Source organism: Macaca fascicularis, chromosome X (genome assembly GCF_037993035.2).
Source record: "Macaca fascicularis isolate 582-1 chromosome X, T2T-MFA8v1.1".
In the NCBI taxonomy this organism is placed as follows: domain Eukaryota; kingdom Metazoa; phylum Chordata; class Mammalia; order Primates; family Cercopithecidae; genus Macaca; species Macaca fascicularis.
The window spans coordinates 53,720,661-53,737,684 of record NC_088395.1 but is presented as its reverse complement, the minus strand read 5'-3'; the positions used below and the strand labels follow the sequence as shown (position 1 = coordinate 53,737,684).

The following is a 17,024-nucleotide window of genomic DNA, read 5'->3' as shown; positions in this document are numbered from 1 at the left end:
GCAGCTAATGGAAAAAGTCAGTAAAGGAGGGAGTAATATGATATATTAATACATTAAAATGTTAAGTTAAAATATATAGATGTGCATTATTCACCTTTCTTTCTTTCTTTTTTTTTTTTTTTGAGACAGAGTCTCTCTCTGTCACCCAGGCTGGAGTGCAGTGGCATGATCTTGGCTCACTGCAACCTCCACCTCCTGGGTTCAAGTGATTCTTCTGACTCAGCCTCCCGAGTAGCTGGGATCACAGGTGCGCACAACCATGCCCGGCCAATTTTTTGTATTTTTAGTAGAGATGTGGTTTCACCATGCTGGCCAGGCTGGTCTTGAACCCCTGACCTCGTGATCCACCCGCCTTGGCCTCCCAAAGTACTGGGATTACAGGCGTGAGCCACCACGCCCAGCCTTATTCACCAATCTTTAAGATCAAGGCATTTTCTTTGTGTGTACTTCCACTGGTTGGCCTTTGGTCTCATTTTTCCGACATAAACCATACTCACAGTGCATTATCTATGAGATACAGTTTCGGTCTTTAAAGTGGAGCAAGAATTTAAAGAAGATTCTGAAGCAATCTGAGAGCAGGATCCTTTCAGAATTTTAAGTTCTGTAAGTGTAATGATATTGAATGTCTTTTCATATGCTTATGTGTCATACATATATCCCCTTCCATAGAATGTCTCTTCATATCTTTTACCTATTTTCCAATTGGGTTGTCTATTTTTCACTATTTAATTTTGAAATTTCTTTATAAATTCTGCATTTGTGTCAATCGTATTTAATGACTCAATTTTAAAAAATGGATTTGCTTTTATCAGGTCTTCCCAAAGCACTCAATTTAGTTTTTAAAGAAACTACAACTCTCATTTTTTCCGCATTTTTATTTTATCAGTTTATGTACTATTTAACCAAATTATGTTATTACCATTCCAAATGCAATGGCATCAATAGGTTTGAGAATAATAGAACTGATTCTTAGTAATCATACAATCCATCTTGTGAAAGCGAAGTGTGGGCATACTCGAGAGGAGCCTACTGGCTGTTAGAATTCTTTGTATTAGGTGCATCAATTAGTACGCTTTTATGGAAGGGCTGTAGAGATCTAATGGTAATTAAGACAGCTTCCTTTGTAAATGACAAATGAAGTATGACAAGCCAGTTGGGGAGGGAATGGGGTTTTCAACAAATGGTACTGAAAATGTTGCCTAAGTATTTGCAGGAAAATAATAAAATTCACTTGTTTCCTCTCTACCTGGAAAATATAATCAAGAAACAAATAGGTCTGAAAAGAGCCCAAGCAGACTTTCTAGAAATTAAAAATCTAATAACTGAAATTAAAATGTATTGGCTAAAAAATGTATAACCTGAATATAGTTATGAAAACATATTAGACAACCTCAGAATGAAAGACGTTCTACAAAATATCTGGCTTGTACTCTTCAAAAATGTCAATGTCATTTTTTTCCTATAAATGACATTATTGGGTGGTAACATTTGAGTGAGATCTGTTGATTAAATGATAGTGCTGTATCAATATTAACCCTTGATTTTGATAACTGCACTATGGTTATGGACACTGTGGATGCTCTTGTTTAAAGGAAATACACTGAAATATTTATGGATAAAGGGGCACTAGGCCTGTAGTTTACTCTCAAACATCTCAGAAAAAAAAAAAAAAAAAAAAAAAAAATATATATATATATATATATATATATATATATATATATATCTCTCTTTCTAAAATCACACATGTATATATATAAAAATCACACATGTATATACAGGAGTCCCGAACTCCTGACCTCGGGATCCATCCTCCTCGGCCTTCCAAATGTTGAGTTTACAGGCGTGAGCCACTGTGCCTGGCTGACTGATGGTGTTTTTAGCACATACTGAGTCCTTGAAAATCAATAAATCAGCTAGGCGCGATGGCTCACGCCTGTAATCCCAGCACTTTGGGAGGCCAACGCAAGTGAATCACCTGAGGTAGGAGTTCGAGACAAGCCTGGCCAACATGGTGAAACCCCGTCTCTGCTAAAAATACAGAAAATTAGCCAGGCGTGGTAGTGGATGCCTGTAATCCCCAGCTACTCTGGAGTCTGAGGCTGGAGAATCGCTTGAACCTAGGAGGTGGAGGTTGCAGTGAGCTGAGATTGTGCCACTGCACTCCAGCCTGGGTTATAAGAGCAAGACTTCGTCTCAAAAAAAAAAAAGAAAAGAAAAAAAAAAAAGAAAAGAAGGAAGGAAGGAAGGGGATGAGAGAGAGAGAGAGAGAGAGAGAGAGAGAGAGAGAGAAAGACAGAAAGAAAGACAGAAAGAAAGACAGAAAGAAAGACAGAAAGAAAGAAAGAAAGAAAGAAAGAAAGAAAGAAAGAAAGAAAGAAAGAAAGAAAGAAAGAAAGAAAGAAAGAAAGAAAGAAAGAGAAAGAAAGAAAGAGAGAGGCCGGGCGCGGTGGCTCAAGCCTGTAATCCCAGCACTTTGGGAGGCCGAGACGGGCGGATCACGAGGCCAGGAGATCGAGAGACGATCCCGGCTAATACGGTGAAACCCCGTCTCTACTAAAAAAATACAAAAAAACTAGCCGGGCGAGGTGGCGGGCGCCTGTAGTCCCAGCTACTCGGGAGGCTGAGGCAGGAGAATGGCGTAAACCCGGGAGGCGGAGCTTGCAGTGAGCTGAGATCCGGCCACTGCACTCCAGCCTGGGTGACAGAGCAAGACTCCGTCTCAAAAAAAAAAAAAAAAAAAAAAAGAAAGAAAGAAAGAGAAAGAAAGAAAGAAAGAAGTAACAAAATAAGTGCAAGACTTGTACACTGAAAGCTACGGAACATCATTGAAATAAATTTTAAGAAGGCCTAAGTAAATGGAGAAAATGCTGTGAAGGATTCAGCTTAAAAAGATAGAAATTTTCCTAAAATTTATATACAGGTTTAGTGAAATTCTTATCAAAATCCCAGCAGGATGTTCTGTAGATATAGACAAGATTATTCTAAAATTTACATGGAAAAGCAAAGGAACTATAATAGCTAAAACAATTTTGGAAAAGAAAAATAAAGTAGGAGGACTCACTTCACCTAATTTGAAAACATATCATATGGCTGCCGTAATCAAGTCTATGAGTTATTGGTAGAAGAATAGACACATTGATGAATGGAACGGATAGAGAACCCAGAAATGGACCCACACAAGTCTCAGCAATTGATTTTTGACAAAGATGTAAACATAATTCAATGGAAGAAACAGCCTTTTCAACAAATGGTGCTGGAGCAATTGGATATACATAAGCAAATAAATAAACCTCAACCTAAACCTCAAACCTTATACAAAATTAACTTAAAATTAACTATAGATTGAAACATAAAATGTAAAATTTTAATCATCTTAGAAGAACACATAGAAGAAAATCTTCAGAACCTAGGGCTTGTCGAAGTGGTCTTAGACTTGACACCAACAGCATGATCTGTAAAAGGAAAATATCAACAAATTGCACTTCATCAAAACTTAAAAATTTTTCTCTGCAAAACACCTTGGCAAGAGGATGAAAAGGTAAGCTATGGACTGGGAGAAAACATTTGCAAATCACATATCTGTTAAAGACATATCTAAAATTTATAAAGAAATCTCAAAACTCAATTGTGCAAAATAAATGATTCAATTAAAAGGTAGACAAAATATATCAAAGGAGATTTCACTAAAAAGGATATATGGATGGCACATAAGCATATGAAAAGACATTCAACGCCATTAGCCATTAGGGAAATGGAAATGAAGACGACTACACACCTATTAAAACAGCTGAAGTAAAAAAAATAGTGACAAACCCAGTGCTGGTAAGGATATGGAGAAACTGGATCTCTGATGGTGAGAACGCTGATGGGAATGTAAAATGGTACAGCCACTCTCAAAAAGTATGACAGTTTCTTATAAAACTAATCATGCAATTTTCATATGATCCAGGAATTGTACTCTTAAACATCCCAAAGAAATGAAAAATTATGTTCACACAGCAACCTGTACACAAATGTTTACAACATCTTTATTTCTATAGAAAAAATATTAGAAACAACCAGAACATCTTTCAATGAATGAATGACTGAACAAACTCTAGTACATCCATATAATAGAATCCTACTCAAGAATAAAAAGGATTGAACTATTGATGCATGCTACAATTTGGAGGATCTCAAGGGCATTATGCTGAATCAAAAAAGCTAATCACAAAAGGCCACACATTTATGATCTATTTACATAATATTCTTGGAAAGACAAAAGAATAGTGATGTAGAATAGATTGGTGGCTGAAAGCATTAAGGATACTAGGGGATGGGGAAGGGCTGGGTGTGAATAAAAAGGCATAGCACCAGGGGATCATTGTGGTTATGGAATAGTATTGTATGTTGGCTGCAGTGGTGGTAACACATATCTACATACTTTATACTAATGTCATTGGGGGAAACAGGGTAAGGGTATCCTTGATCTCTTTGTACTATCTTTTTAACTTCTTGTGAATCTATAATTTTTCCAAAATAAAAAGTTTCTTTAGAAGACAAAACAGGTTGCTTACAAATCAAGCTGACCTTCCCTGTAATACTAAATTCCAAAAGACAAGAGATCTAGGTCTATAGTTTTTAATGGAAATGGTTGTGACCCAAGAATTTTATGCTTAGAAAAATTCTTTCACATGTGAAGTAAAAAAAAAAAAGATGTGTTCAGTTTCATTCATTTGTTCTGTAAGATATTTGAGCTACGGCCGGGTGCGGTGGCTCAAGCCTGTAATCCCAGCACTTTGGGAGGCCGAGACGGGCAGATCACGAGGTCAGGAGATCGAGACTATCCTGGCTAACACGGTGAAACCCCGTCTCTACTAAAAAATACAAAAAACTAGCCGGGCGAGGTGGCGGGCGCCTGTAGTCCCAGCTACTCGGGAGGCTGAGGCAGGAGAATGGCGTGAACCCGGGAGGCGGAGCTTGCAGTGAGCTGAGATCCGGCCACTGCACTCCAGCCTGGGAGACAGAGCGAGACTCCGTCTCAAAAAAAAAAAAAAAAAAAAAAAGATATTTGAGCTCCTACTCCATACAATGTGCTAGCCACGGGAGATAAAACAGTTCACAATGCAGATGTTTCCTGACCTTGTGAAGCCCAAAAAAGTCTAGTGGTGTAGAATAACAATTAAAAAGTAGGCCAGGTGCGGTGGCTCACACCTGTAATCCCAGCCCCGCTCTTTGGGACGCCGAGGCAGGCGGATGACCTGAGGTCAGGAGTTCAAGACCAGCCTGATCAACATGGAGAAACCCCATCTCTACTAAAAAAATACAAAATTAGCCAGGCGTGGTGGTGCATACCTGTAATCCCAGCTACTCGGGAGCTGAGGCAGGAGAATCGTTTGAACCCGGGAGGCGGAAGTTGCAGTGAGTCGAGATCACACCACTGCACTCCAGCCTGGGCAACAAGAGTGAAACTCTGTCTTAAAAAAAAAAAAAAAAAAAAAAAAAAAAGCAAAGACATAAATGAATAAATAACTTAAAACTGAGATAGAGTCCAAGAAGGAAACAAATAGCCATGATTCAGAACAACATGGGACAACCTAATTTAGAAGATATGGCAGTCACTCACTACTGGTTTCCTGCCCCAATCATTTCAGTTCTTTTCTTTGTTAACAGTCTAGACCACTTTTTTTCTTTCTTTTTTTTTTTTTTTTTTTGTTCCCAGGAGGAAAACATATGCATATTTAATGAACATGCAACGGGGTAAATCACAGGAGAGCAATGACCCAATAATCCAAGGATGGCCAGATGCCCCCATGCCTTCACAGGAGCCAGGGAGATGGGGGAAAGAAGGTAATATTGAGGGGTAGTCAATATTTTTAGGGTTGGGGGATGGAACTCCCAGGAGGCAGACATTAGCTTATCAATGACTCTCTTTGGAACTTGAATGAACTGGATCTCTTGTGAAAGTCCTCCAGGTGGGATTGCATTCATGTCTTCCCCCTGCCATCCAGAATGAGGTATCTGGGAGGGAATGAAAGGCCATTGTGTTTTCCTTGGCAGATTGGTCTTGGGGCAGATAAGTAAATATCAGAAGAAAGCCTCTTGGGGAACCTGCTGATCTTCAAGGGACTTGAATTGGAAACAATTAGTAATCCTGGGCTGTCCTATGTAGGCTGACACTCTCCGGAATCCTTCAAAGCCAATATATCAGGATACACCAGAAGGTGGTTATTCTGGCTTTTTTGATTCATCCAGAATATTAAACCACAATAACACTGGATGCTTTCAGACACGTCTTCTTCTTAGGAAGACATAACGTAATGTTTAGTAAAGATGAACTGAAAACCAGGTTGAGAACCACTGGAGCCATTTGGTTGAGTGTGATTGTATAAGGATCTTCTTCCCTAGAAAGGGACTCATCTGTTATAGGAAAACCATGAGTGCATTCTCTGCATGTGTAATTCTTCTGGAAGATACATTCTTCCCTTATATATGACCCATGTGGCCACAACCTCCAGGAGCAATTCCCTGGCTGTGTGTTTGATGTGGGAAATCATAGATTCCTCGGAGAACAGCATGAGTGTGCCTGTTTGCCTCCTTCCTCATGGTGATTTCAGTTCTGAAGTATCTTCTTTTTACAGAAGTCACCAAAATGCGTCAAATGAGTCCTAATTGGCCACAGAGAGGGTGTAGGAGGTAGATGGGTCCCTCCACCAGTTCTGAAGAGCAGGAAGAGGCATTCGAAGAGCACAGCACTGGACCACAATTAAGTGCACAGGAGAGTGGAAAGGGTGTTTGTCAAAAGCTTTTGTGTCTGAAGATAGGATCATTGCAGTTCTTTGAATACTGGGGAGCTCATGAGTGGTCCCTACAGACAGTCAGCTTTTCTGATTTTACACAAAGAATTCATGAGAAAGACCCAAAAATTCTTGCACCCCTTTTCACCTTAGAGGCTGAGAAAGCTAAACACTCACTTTGCAGCTAGGCGGTGGACCCAATACTGGCCAATGGGATCTAAGGAGTCTACTGTGAGGCTTCTTGGAAAGATTTCTCTCTCTGATACAGAGGAAAACTTTTTCTTTCCTGTCTTTGAATGTGGTTGCATGGGAGATCAATGTCCAGAACTGGGGCCACCACCTGCAGAAAACAGGTTAAGGACAAAAGCCAAAAAGTTTTCTACAATTAGGCCACCATTTTCCTGGCCTTTTGACTAGATGGGAGAGGTTTTTCTTGGAGCCTTTTTGTTTGTGCTGTTGGCAATTTGGGGTTGGAAGCACCACCAGCACCCTCAGCAATCAAGAAATATGAGGAGCACTAAGGAAACCCAGGGAACTCACTGCTGTGTCATTCCTCAAGTCATAAGATCCCGGGGCAGTGTGCCTTCTTTCTACTTTTCAGAGCCTTCCTATGCTTGTTTGTTGAGTTCTGTCCAAGATTTGCCAGTTTTAAGAAGGAAGACCAGGAAGGAATGGGGTTACTCCGTATTGGCGAGAACTGGAAGTCCAGAAATAAGATTAAAATATTAATTCTGGTTGCTCTGTAGAGCTTGGCTTATATGGAGGCAAGGATGAAGCACAAACACTTGCTGAAAGACTGTTGCGTTATTCCAGGACACAGAGGGTAGCTCGGACTAGAGTGATGGTGGTGGAGTGGGATAGACACAGACAGATCTGAAGTATACTTTAGAAATAGAATTAGATAAATTTACTATTGGATTATGAGGAGTGAGAAAAAGAAAGAAATCAAATAAAACCATTAAATATCTCTGGCATTTTCTGAGCTGGAGAAGACTGGGGCAAAGCTGGGCTTCAAGGGGAGGGGAGAGAAAAATCAGCATTTTCACATGTTAGATTTAAAATGTGTATGAGACATCCTAGCAGAGATGTCATTAGGCAGTTGGATGTATTAATCTAGATCTTGGAGGAGTGGTATGGGCTAGAGAGTTTAAATTAGGAATCTATGAGACTGAATGAAATCACTTAGGGGCTTACATTTAGAGAGAGAAGAGGGTTCAGGAGCAAGTCTCAAGGAGCTCCAAAGTGTAGAGGAAGGGAAATCATAAAGAAGTACAAGAGGCAAACCCACAAACCTTCTGTGTCTGTGGCGTCACAGTAGCTGAGGAAGAAAACATTTCAAGAAGGAAGGAGTGGTAAACTATGTCAAATCCTGTTGAAAGTAGGAATTAGAAGGCAATAAGATGGCCATTGGATTTGGCAATATGGCCATTGGATTTGGCAATATCATCAGTCATATTGACAAGAGCCGTTTCAGTTGAGTTATGAGGGTAGAAGCCAAATTTAAAGGGGGTGATAAGGAAAGTCAAGAGGTGGGAGCAATAAAGAAGTGTACAGACAACCATTTTTATAAGTGTGGCTCATGAAGAACAACAGAGATATTCATTTATTCACTCCACAAATAATTACAAAATGACTAATAAGACCTAGGCATTATTCTAGGCTCTGGGGATGTATCTGTGAACAAGAAAGGTTGGCATATCCCCTAATGTGGAAGTATCTGCAGGACTCAAAGGATGATTGTTAAGGTTGGAGAAGCTAGGGTACGGCAAAAATCTAGTTGAGAGGGAAATACTGATTGTATGACAGAGGGCATAATTCAAGTAGATTCTTCTTTGTTTTAAGAAGACAAAAGGTAATTGCAGGCTCAGAAAATAAATATCCCCAGGGCCTTATTGTGAAAATTACTTGAAGATGTTCTCCAAACAAATGTGAAGTGAAGTTTAAGAATTTATTTCCAGGCCAGGTAGGGTGGCTCACGCCTGTAATCCCAGCACTTTGGGAGGCTGAGGAGGGTGGATCACCTGAGGTCAGGAGTTCGAGATCAACCTGGCCAACATGATGAAACCCTGTCTCTACTAAAAATACAAAAAAATTAGCCAGGCGTGGTGGCAGGCACCTGTAGTCCCAGCTACGTAGGAGCCTGAGGCAGGAGAATCACTTGAACCCGGGAGGTGGAGGTTGTGGTGAGCCGAGATCAAGCCTCTATACTGCAGCCTGGGTGACAGAGCGAGACTCCATCTCAAAAAAAAAAAAAGGAAAAAAAAAAAAAGAATTGATTTCCAGTTTAAAGATAATGATTTTTCAACATTGTATTATGATACTTTTCAAATATATAAAAAATTATAGATATTATATAGTGAACACTCATACTCATCACCTGGATTCTAGAATTAATATTTAGCTGTATTTGTTTTATCACATATATCTATCCATCAACTCATCTTATTTTGATGCATTTCAAAGTCAGTTGGAGACATCAGTATACATCATCCCTAAGCATTTTGGTATGCAGAAAAGATAATGATTTCAACACATATGTTTAAGTCTCTTTCTTTCATAATCTGATTGAAATGACCAAAGAAATGTAAAATAGGAAAAAGTCTTTCTCAGTTAACAACGAATATATCAGAAACTTTATAAAACATCTAAAAGACAGTTTGATAAAAGCAGCAACTAACACAATTCAACACAGGCAAAGTAGGGCTCAGTTTTTAAAAATTTTATTTATTTATTTATTTATTTATTTTGAGACGGAGTCTCGCTCTGTCGCTCAGGCTGGAGTGCAGTGGCGCGATCTCGGCTCACTGCAAGCTCCGCCTCCCGGGTTTACGCCGTTCTCCTGCCTCAGCCTCCCGAGTAGCTGGGACCACAGGCGCCTGCCACCTCGCCCGGCTACTTTTTTCTTTTGTATTTTTCAGTAGAGATGGGGTTTCACCGTGTTAGTCAGGATGGTCTCGATCTCCTGACCTCGTGATCCGCCCGTCTCGGCCTCCCAAAGTGCTGGGATTACAGGCTTGAGCCACCGCGCCCGGCCTTATTTATTTTTTTGAGACGGAGTTTGGCTCTGTGGCCCAGGCTGGAGTGCAGTGGCGCGATCTCGGCTCACTGCAGCCTCTGCCTCCCAGGTTCAAGCAATTCTTCTGCCTCAGCCTCCAGAGTAGCTGGGATTACAGGTGCCTGCCACCACACCCGGTTAATACTTTTATATTTTTAGTAGAGACGGGATTTCACCATATTGGCCAGGCTGGTCTCGAACTCCTGACCTCAGGTGATCCCCCGGCCTCAGCCTCCCAAAGTTCGCGGATTACAGGCGTGGGCCACCGCGCCGGCCAGTAGGGCTCATTTAAAAGGTAAGAAGGCTATTCCCCAGAAGAGATTTGGAAACGTTCAAAGTTAGTAGCAGGAACTGGGAGCAGGGACAGATTCCACAGAGAGACCCAAAGGATTGCGGTAACTGTCCCAGCATTCCACATCGGGACCAACTAGCTGAATCCTGACCCCAGCCTTCATTTGCTGCAGATGGCATGAAAAGTGGGAGGCGTCACCACAGTAAGATCCTAAAGAAGGTCGTTGAACCAGTTAGAGGAGGGGTATTATGCCCCAATTTACTGCAGGCTATCATAATAAACATTGGCACATCAGGAAGGTTCTTGTACCATGAGCTCCCTATTTTCCACAGGCAGTTACACTTATGACCTGACCCAGGAACTCCAAACCTCAGACAGCAGGAGCCTGAGGCAAAAATGGAATGAAATGTCACTCTAAGGAGAAAAAGGAGAAAATTCAAGTCATGAGAGACATTGGGAACCACACAACATAGGACTGGCCCACAGACTACTTAAGGGGGGAAAGCTCATCATTTCAAAAAATAGTTAAAATCCCTGGCATATAACTACATTTTGGTGGCTCATATCATACTCCTCATGTCCCAGTTGAATCCCTCAACATAGAAAAATAAAACTACAGAAAATATAAACTTTCTCTTTTCTCCTTTGTCTGAAATACCATCTCAGAGAGAACCTGTCTCTAATACCAGTAATAGACAAACATTAAGTCCCTTCTTCAGAATGAACAGTCAGAGACAAATCATGAGTTCATGAAAATACTCAAAAATTAAAGAGAGGGGACAATTCTGAGAAAACATTTACTTTTTTTTTTTTTTTTTTTTTTGAGACGGAGTTTCACTCTTGTCGCCCAGGCTGGAGTGCAACACCACAATCTCGGCTCACTGCAACCTCCGCTTCCTGGGTTCATGCAATTCTGCCTTAGCCTCCCGAGTAGCTGGAATTACAGGTGCCAGCCACCAGGCCCAGCTAATTTTTGTATTTTTAGTAGAGATGGGGTTTCACCATGTTGGCCAGGCTGGTCTCGAACTCCCGACCTCAGGTGATCGACCCGCCTCGGCCTCCCAAAGTGCTGGGATTACAGGCGTGAGCCACCGCACCCAGCCACATTTACCTTTGAAATGGACTTGCTGCAATAAATAGGTGGTAACTTTAGAAAATTGCAAATTACAGTTCACCCTCAGACAATGTAGAGTACTGACCTCCACACAGTCAAAAATCCACATACAACTTTTGACTCCCCAAAAACTTAACTACTGTTGATCAGAAACCTTACTGATAACATAAACAGCTGATTAACACATAGTTTGTATGTTATATGTATTATATACTGTAGTCTTACAATAAAATAAGCTACAGGAAAGCAAATGTCATTAAGAAAATCATCACGAAGAGAAAATATATTTACTATTCATTAAGAGGAAGTGGATCATCATAAAGGTCTTCATCCTTGTTATCTTCACAATGAGTAGACTGAGGAGGAGGAAGAAGAGGGGGTTGGTCTTGTTGTCTCATGCGTGACAAAGGCTGAAGAGTTGGAGGAGGTGGAAGGGGAGGCAGGAGAGGCAAGTACATTCTGTAACTTTACAGAAATGCATCATAATTTCTGTCTGACTGTTTTGCTTTTTCATTTCTCTAAAAATGTTTCTATTCGATACCAGTCTTTCTTCCATCATTTGCTTTAGTTTCAGTGGCACCGTCATAGACGGGTCCATGTCATAAAAGAAGTCAAAAGTATTCTTGAATAATCAGAAACCTTCTGCCAGATTGTCTAATGTCAATCTGTTTTCTGGCACTGCTTCTACCTCTTCTTCCTCATGGTCTAGTACTGGTTCAGAAGCACTCATCCCCATCAAGACGTCTTCTGTTACTTCCTTTGGTGTGGTGTCTATTAGCTCTTGAATTTTTCCAAGATCCATATCTTGAAACCATTCACCCCCCACCTTTTTGCCGTATTGACAATCTTTTTCATGATTTCCTTGATTGGCTCCGTCATAAATCCTGTTAATTATTGCACAACATCTAGACAGTTTTTTTTCCAGCAGAAATTTATTATTTCAGATTTGATGGCTTTCATAGCTTTTTCTATAACAACGATGGCATCTTCAATGATGTAATCCTTCCAGACTTTCATGATGTTCTATCTGGGTTCTCTTCTATAGAGCAATCCTTTCCATAGGATATTGCATGTAATAGTCTTAAAGGTCCTTATGATCCCCTGATCTAGAGGCTGAATTAGAGATGCTGTGTTTGAGGGCAAGACCACTCCAGCGCCTTTGTTCATGAACTCATGGAGTGCTGGGCGGCCAGGGGCATTGCCCAATATCAAAAGAACTTTAAAAGGCAATCCCTGATTGGCATGGTACTTCCTGACCTCAGGGACAAAGTTTCGATTGAACCGATTCAGAAAAAGGGTTCTCATTGCTCAGACCTTCTTGTTGTACAAACAGAAGATTGGTAGCTGGTGTTTATCTTTTCCTTTCAAGGCTCAGGGGTTGGTAGCTTTATATTAATAGATAAGGGCAGGCCCGGCATAGTGGCTCACGCCTGTAATCCCAACACTTTGGGAGGCCGAGGCAGACGGATCACTAGGCGGATGGGTCGGGAGCTCAAGACCAGCCTGACCAACATGGAGAAACCCTGTGTCTACTTAAAAAACAAAAAATTAGCCGGGCGTGGTGGCGCATGCCTGTAATCCCAGCTACTGGAGGCTGAGGCAGGAGAATCACTTGAACCCGGGAGGCGGAGGTTGCGGTGAGCCGAGATCACGCCATTGCACTCCAGCCTGGGCAACAAGAGCTAAACTCCATCTCAAAAAAAAAAAAAAAAAAAAAAAAGATAAGGGCAGTTCTGATCATAAACTCAACTGCATTTACACTAACAGGAGAGTTAGCCTATCCCTTCCTGCCTTAAAACTCCTGGTACTCACTTCTCTTCCTTACTAGTAAATGTGATTTGTGGCTTTTTTTTTTTTTTTTCTTCAGAATAGGGCACTTTCACCTACATTAAAAACCTGCTCAGGCAGATATCCTTTCTCCTCAGTGATTCTTTCTTTCTTTCTTTCTTTCTCCTTTCCTTTCCCTCCCCTCCCCTCCCCTCCCGTCCCCTCCCCTTCCCTTCCCCTCCCCTTCCCTTCCCCTCCCTTCCCTTCCCCTCCCTTCCCCTCCCTTCCCTTCCCCTCCCTTCCCCTCCCTTCCCCTCCCCTCCCCTCCCCTCCCCTCCCCTCCTCTCCCCTCCCTTCCCCTCCCCTCCCCTCCCCTCCCCTCCCCTCCCCTCCCCTCCCCTCCCCTCCCCTCCCCTCCTCTCCTCTCCTTTCCTTTCCTTTCCTTTCCTTTCCTTTCCTTTCTTTCTTCTTTAATGGAGTCTCACTCTGTCACCCAGGCCGGAGTGCAGTGGCGCAATCTCGGCTCAGTGCAACCTCTACCTCCCTGGTTCAAGCGATTCTCTTGCTTCAGCCTTCCGAGTAAGCTGGGTTACAGGTGCACGCCACCACACCCTGCTAACTTTTGTATTTTTAGTAGAGGCGGGGTTTCACCATGTTGGTTAGGCTGGTCTAGTACTCCCGACCTCAGGTAATCTGTCTGCCTTGGCCTCCCAAAGTGCTGGGATTACAGGAGTGAGCCACCACGCTTGGCCTCGTCAATGATTTTCTAAATGGCATCTGGGAACTCGTCTGCTGCCTCTTGGTCAGCAGAAGCTGCTTCTCCTGTTATCTTAATATTTTTAAAACCAAAAATCTTGCCAGGTGGGGTGGCTCATGCCTGTAATCCCAACATTTTGGGAGGCGGAGGCGGGCAGATTATGAGGTCAGGAGTTTGAGACTAACCTGGCCAACATGGCGAAACCCCGTCTCTATTAAAAATACAGAAAATAGCCAGGTGTGGTTGCGGGCGCCTGTAATCTCAGCTACTTGGGAGGCTGAGGTAGGAGAATCGCTTGAACCGAGGAGGCGGAGGTTGCAGTGAGCCGAGATCGCGCCACTGCACTCCAGCCTGGGTGACAAGAGCAAGACTCCGTCTCAAAAAACAACAACAAAAACTCTTTCTAAAATTTTTTTTTTTTTTTTTTGAGACGGAGTCTCGCTCTGTCGCCCAGGCTGGAGTGCAGTGGCCAGATCTCAGCTCACTGCAAGCTCCGCCTCCCGGGTTCCCGCCATTCTCCTGCCTCAGCCTCCCGAGTAGCTGGGACTACAGGCGCCGCCACCTCGCCCGGCTAATTTTTTGTGTTTTTAGTAGAGACGGGGTTTCGCCGTGTTAGCCAGAATGGTCTCGATCTCCTGACCTTGTGATCCGCCCGTCTCGGCCTCCCAAAGTGCTGGGATTACAGGCTTGAGCCACCGCGCCCGGCCTACTCTTTCTAAAATTATGGTTTCATCCTTTGCTGGCATTGAATTGTTCAGCTTAGATCTTTCACCTTCCTTTTGCTTATGTTGACATATAATGGCTTCACTATTTCTCACATCATATTAGAATCTATACATATCACTTTCTTATAGGAATCCTGCACCCACATAAAAGCTGCATTTTCGGGGCCGGGCGCAGTGGCTCACGCCTGTAATCCCAGCACTTTGGGAGGCCAAGGCGGGCAGATCACGAGGTCAGGAGATTGAGACCATCCTGGCTAACACGGTGAAAACCCGTCTCTACTAAAAATACAAAAAATTAGCCAGGCGTGGTGGTGGGCGCCTGTAGTCCCAGCTACTCGGGAGGCTGAGGCAGGAGAATGGTGTGAACCTGGGAGGCGGAGCTTGCAGTGAGCCGAGATGGCCCCACTGCACTCCAGCCTGGGCAACAGAGTGAGACTCCATCTCAAAAACAAAACAAAACAAAAAACAAACAAAAAATAAACCTGCATTTTCAGTACAACATAAAAGGGTATTTCACAGAAAGTACAAGGTTTTCACAACAGTTTTTACTTTTCTCTCTCTCTCTTTTTTTACAGTTATCCTTACACTGGATTTATTTGAAATGGCAGGCGATAGCAGTTGAAGTCCTCAATCTACAGAACATATCAAGCAATTCAACTTCTTTTTGTAATGTCATGACTTTTCTCTGCTTCCTGGGGACAGTTCCAGCATCTTTAGTGGCACCTCTTATGGGTCCCCTACTGTTACTCAAAGTTTACAGTACTGCAGTAAACATCATGAAAAATATGCAAGAGCTGTGAGGGATCACTTTTTACTGGAGATATGAATTACTCACATGGAGATGATTAGTGTCACATAGCATTTTAAGCAGATACTTGCAATACTTGCGCTCACCTCAATAGTGGTTATTACAAATTATTACAGCAGACACAAATACATTGTATAGCTATACAAAAATATTTTCTCTATATTCTTATTCTATAAGGTTTTTTCTATTTTTAATTTTTTTACTTTTTAAACTGTTTTGTTAAAAACAAAGACACAAACACACACATTAGCCTAGACCAACACAGGGTCAGGATCATCAAGACGTCACTAGGTGATAGGAATTTTTTAGCTCCATTATTAATATTAGGGGACTACCATAGTATACCATATATACTACTCTTCACCAAAACAGCATTACGCTGGCACATGACTGTCTGATTTTCTGTCTTTGGCTGTCTACAGAAGTTGCCTGTTGTATTTGCTTTATAGAACTCCTTTTTGTCATTTTTCATGTTTTATTTCTGTATTAGTCAATGTCCTTTGGGTTGCAAGTAACAGAAACAAACACATTAATTTATGCAAGAAAGGGATGCTTATTAAGAATACAAGAGTAGCTTGAGAAATCTAAAGACAGGAAAAAACTCGGTCTCAGGAAGGAACTAAAGTCTCAAACATTACAGAGAACCCTGAAAGTCCTCTTTCCATCTCTAATCTCTGCTCCTCAATAAATGTTTCCTTCATTCTTCTCTCACATTGTCAATTGATTCCTGGTGCTTCCTGGTTCACAGAGTGATTACTAAAATGATTACCAACAGCTCTGGAGTTTTCTTCTCCATCATTTAAGAGAGCAATCAGACTGAGACTGGACTCCCTTAGCTTCAATTCCAAGGGCTGCAGGGACTCCCTTAGCTTCAATTCCAAGGGTAACCTTGTGATTACACCAAAAACATTGAATTGTATACTTTATAAGAGTGAATCTGGCCAGGTACAGTGGCTCAAACCTGTAATCTCAGCTCTTTGGGAGGCTGAGGCAGGTGGATCATTTGAGGTCAGGAGTTTGAGACCAACCTGGCCAACATGGCAAAACCCCATCTCTACTAAAAATACAAAAATTAGCCAGGCATGGTGGCACCTACCTGTAACGCAGCTATCTGGGAAGCTGAGGCAGGAGAATTGCTTGAGCTTGGGAGGTGGAGGTTGCAGTGAGCTAAGATTGTTCCACTGTACTCCAGCCTAGGAGACAGAGCAAAACTCCGTCTAAAAAAAAAAAGTGAATTTTATAGCATATTAATTATATCTCAATTTAAAAAATATATGAAGAAAAAAATCAATAATGAAAGAGACCTTTGCTTAGTATTGCTTATTATTGCTTATTGCAAAAAGAAAAGAAAAAGAAAATAAATCTAAACAAAGATCTTTTTTTTTTTTTTTTTTTGAGACGGAGTCTCGCTCTGTCGCCCAGACTGGAGTGCAGTGGCCGGATCTCAGCTCACTGCAAGCTCCGCCTCCCGGGTTTACGCTATTCTTCTGCCTCAGCCTCCCGAGTAGCTGGGACTACAGGCGTCAGCCACCTCGCCCGGCTAGTTTTTTGTATTTTTTAGTAGAGACGGGGTTTCACCGTGTTAGCCAGGATGGTCTCGATCTCCTGACCTCGTGATCCGCCCGTCTCGGCCTCCCAAAGTGCTGGGATTACAGGCTTGAGCCACCGCGCCCGGCCAACAAAGATCTTATGAAGTAAAAAGTATAAGTTGTTTTCTGACCACCTGTAGG

The 17,024-nt window shown here is 42.1% G+C and overlaps 1 long non-coding RNA gene across 1 annotated transcript; it reads left to right on the top strand.

Moving 5' to 3' along the window:
- The first annotated feature begins 454 nt into the window (after nt 1-454).
- On the top strand, nt 455-15,272 carry LOC123571381 (uncharacterized). Its single transcript, XR_006695511.2, has 3 exons — nt 455-603; nt 5,702-5,829; nt 15,062-15,272. It is a non-coding gene; the product is annotated as an uncharacterized lncRNA (long non-coding RNA).
- Nucleotides 15,273-17,024: the final 1,752 nt, after the last annotated feature.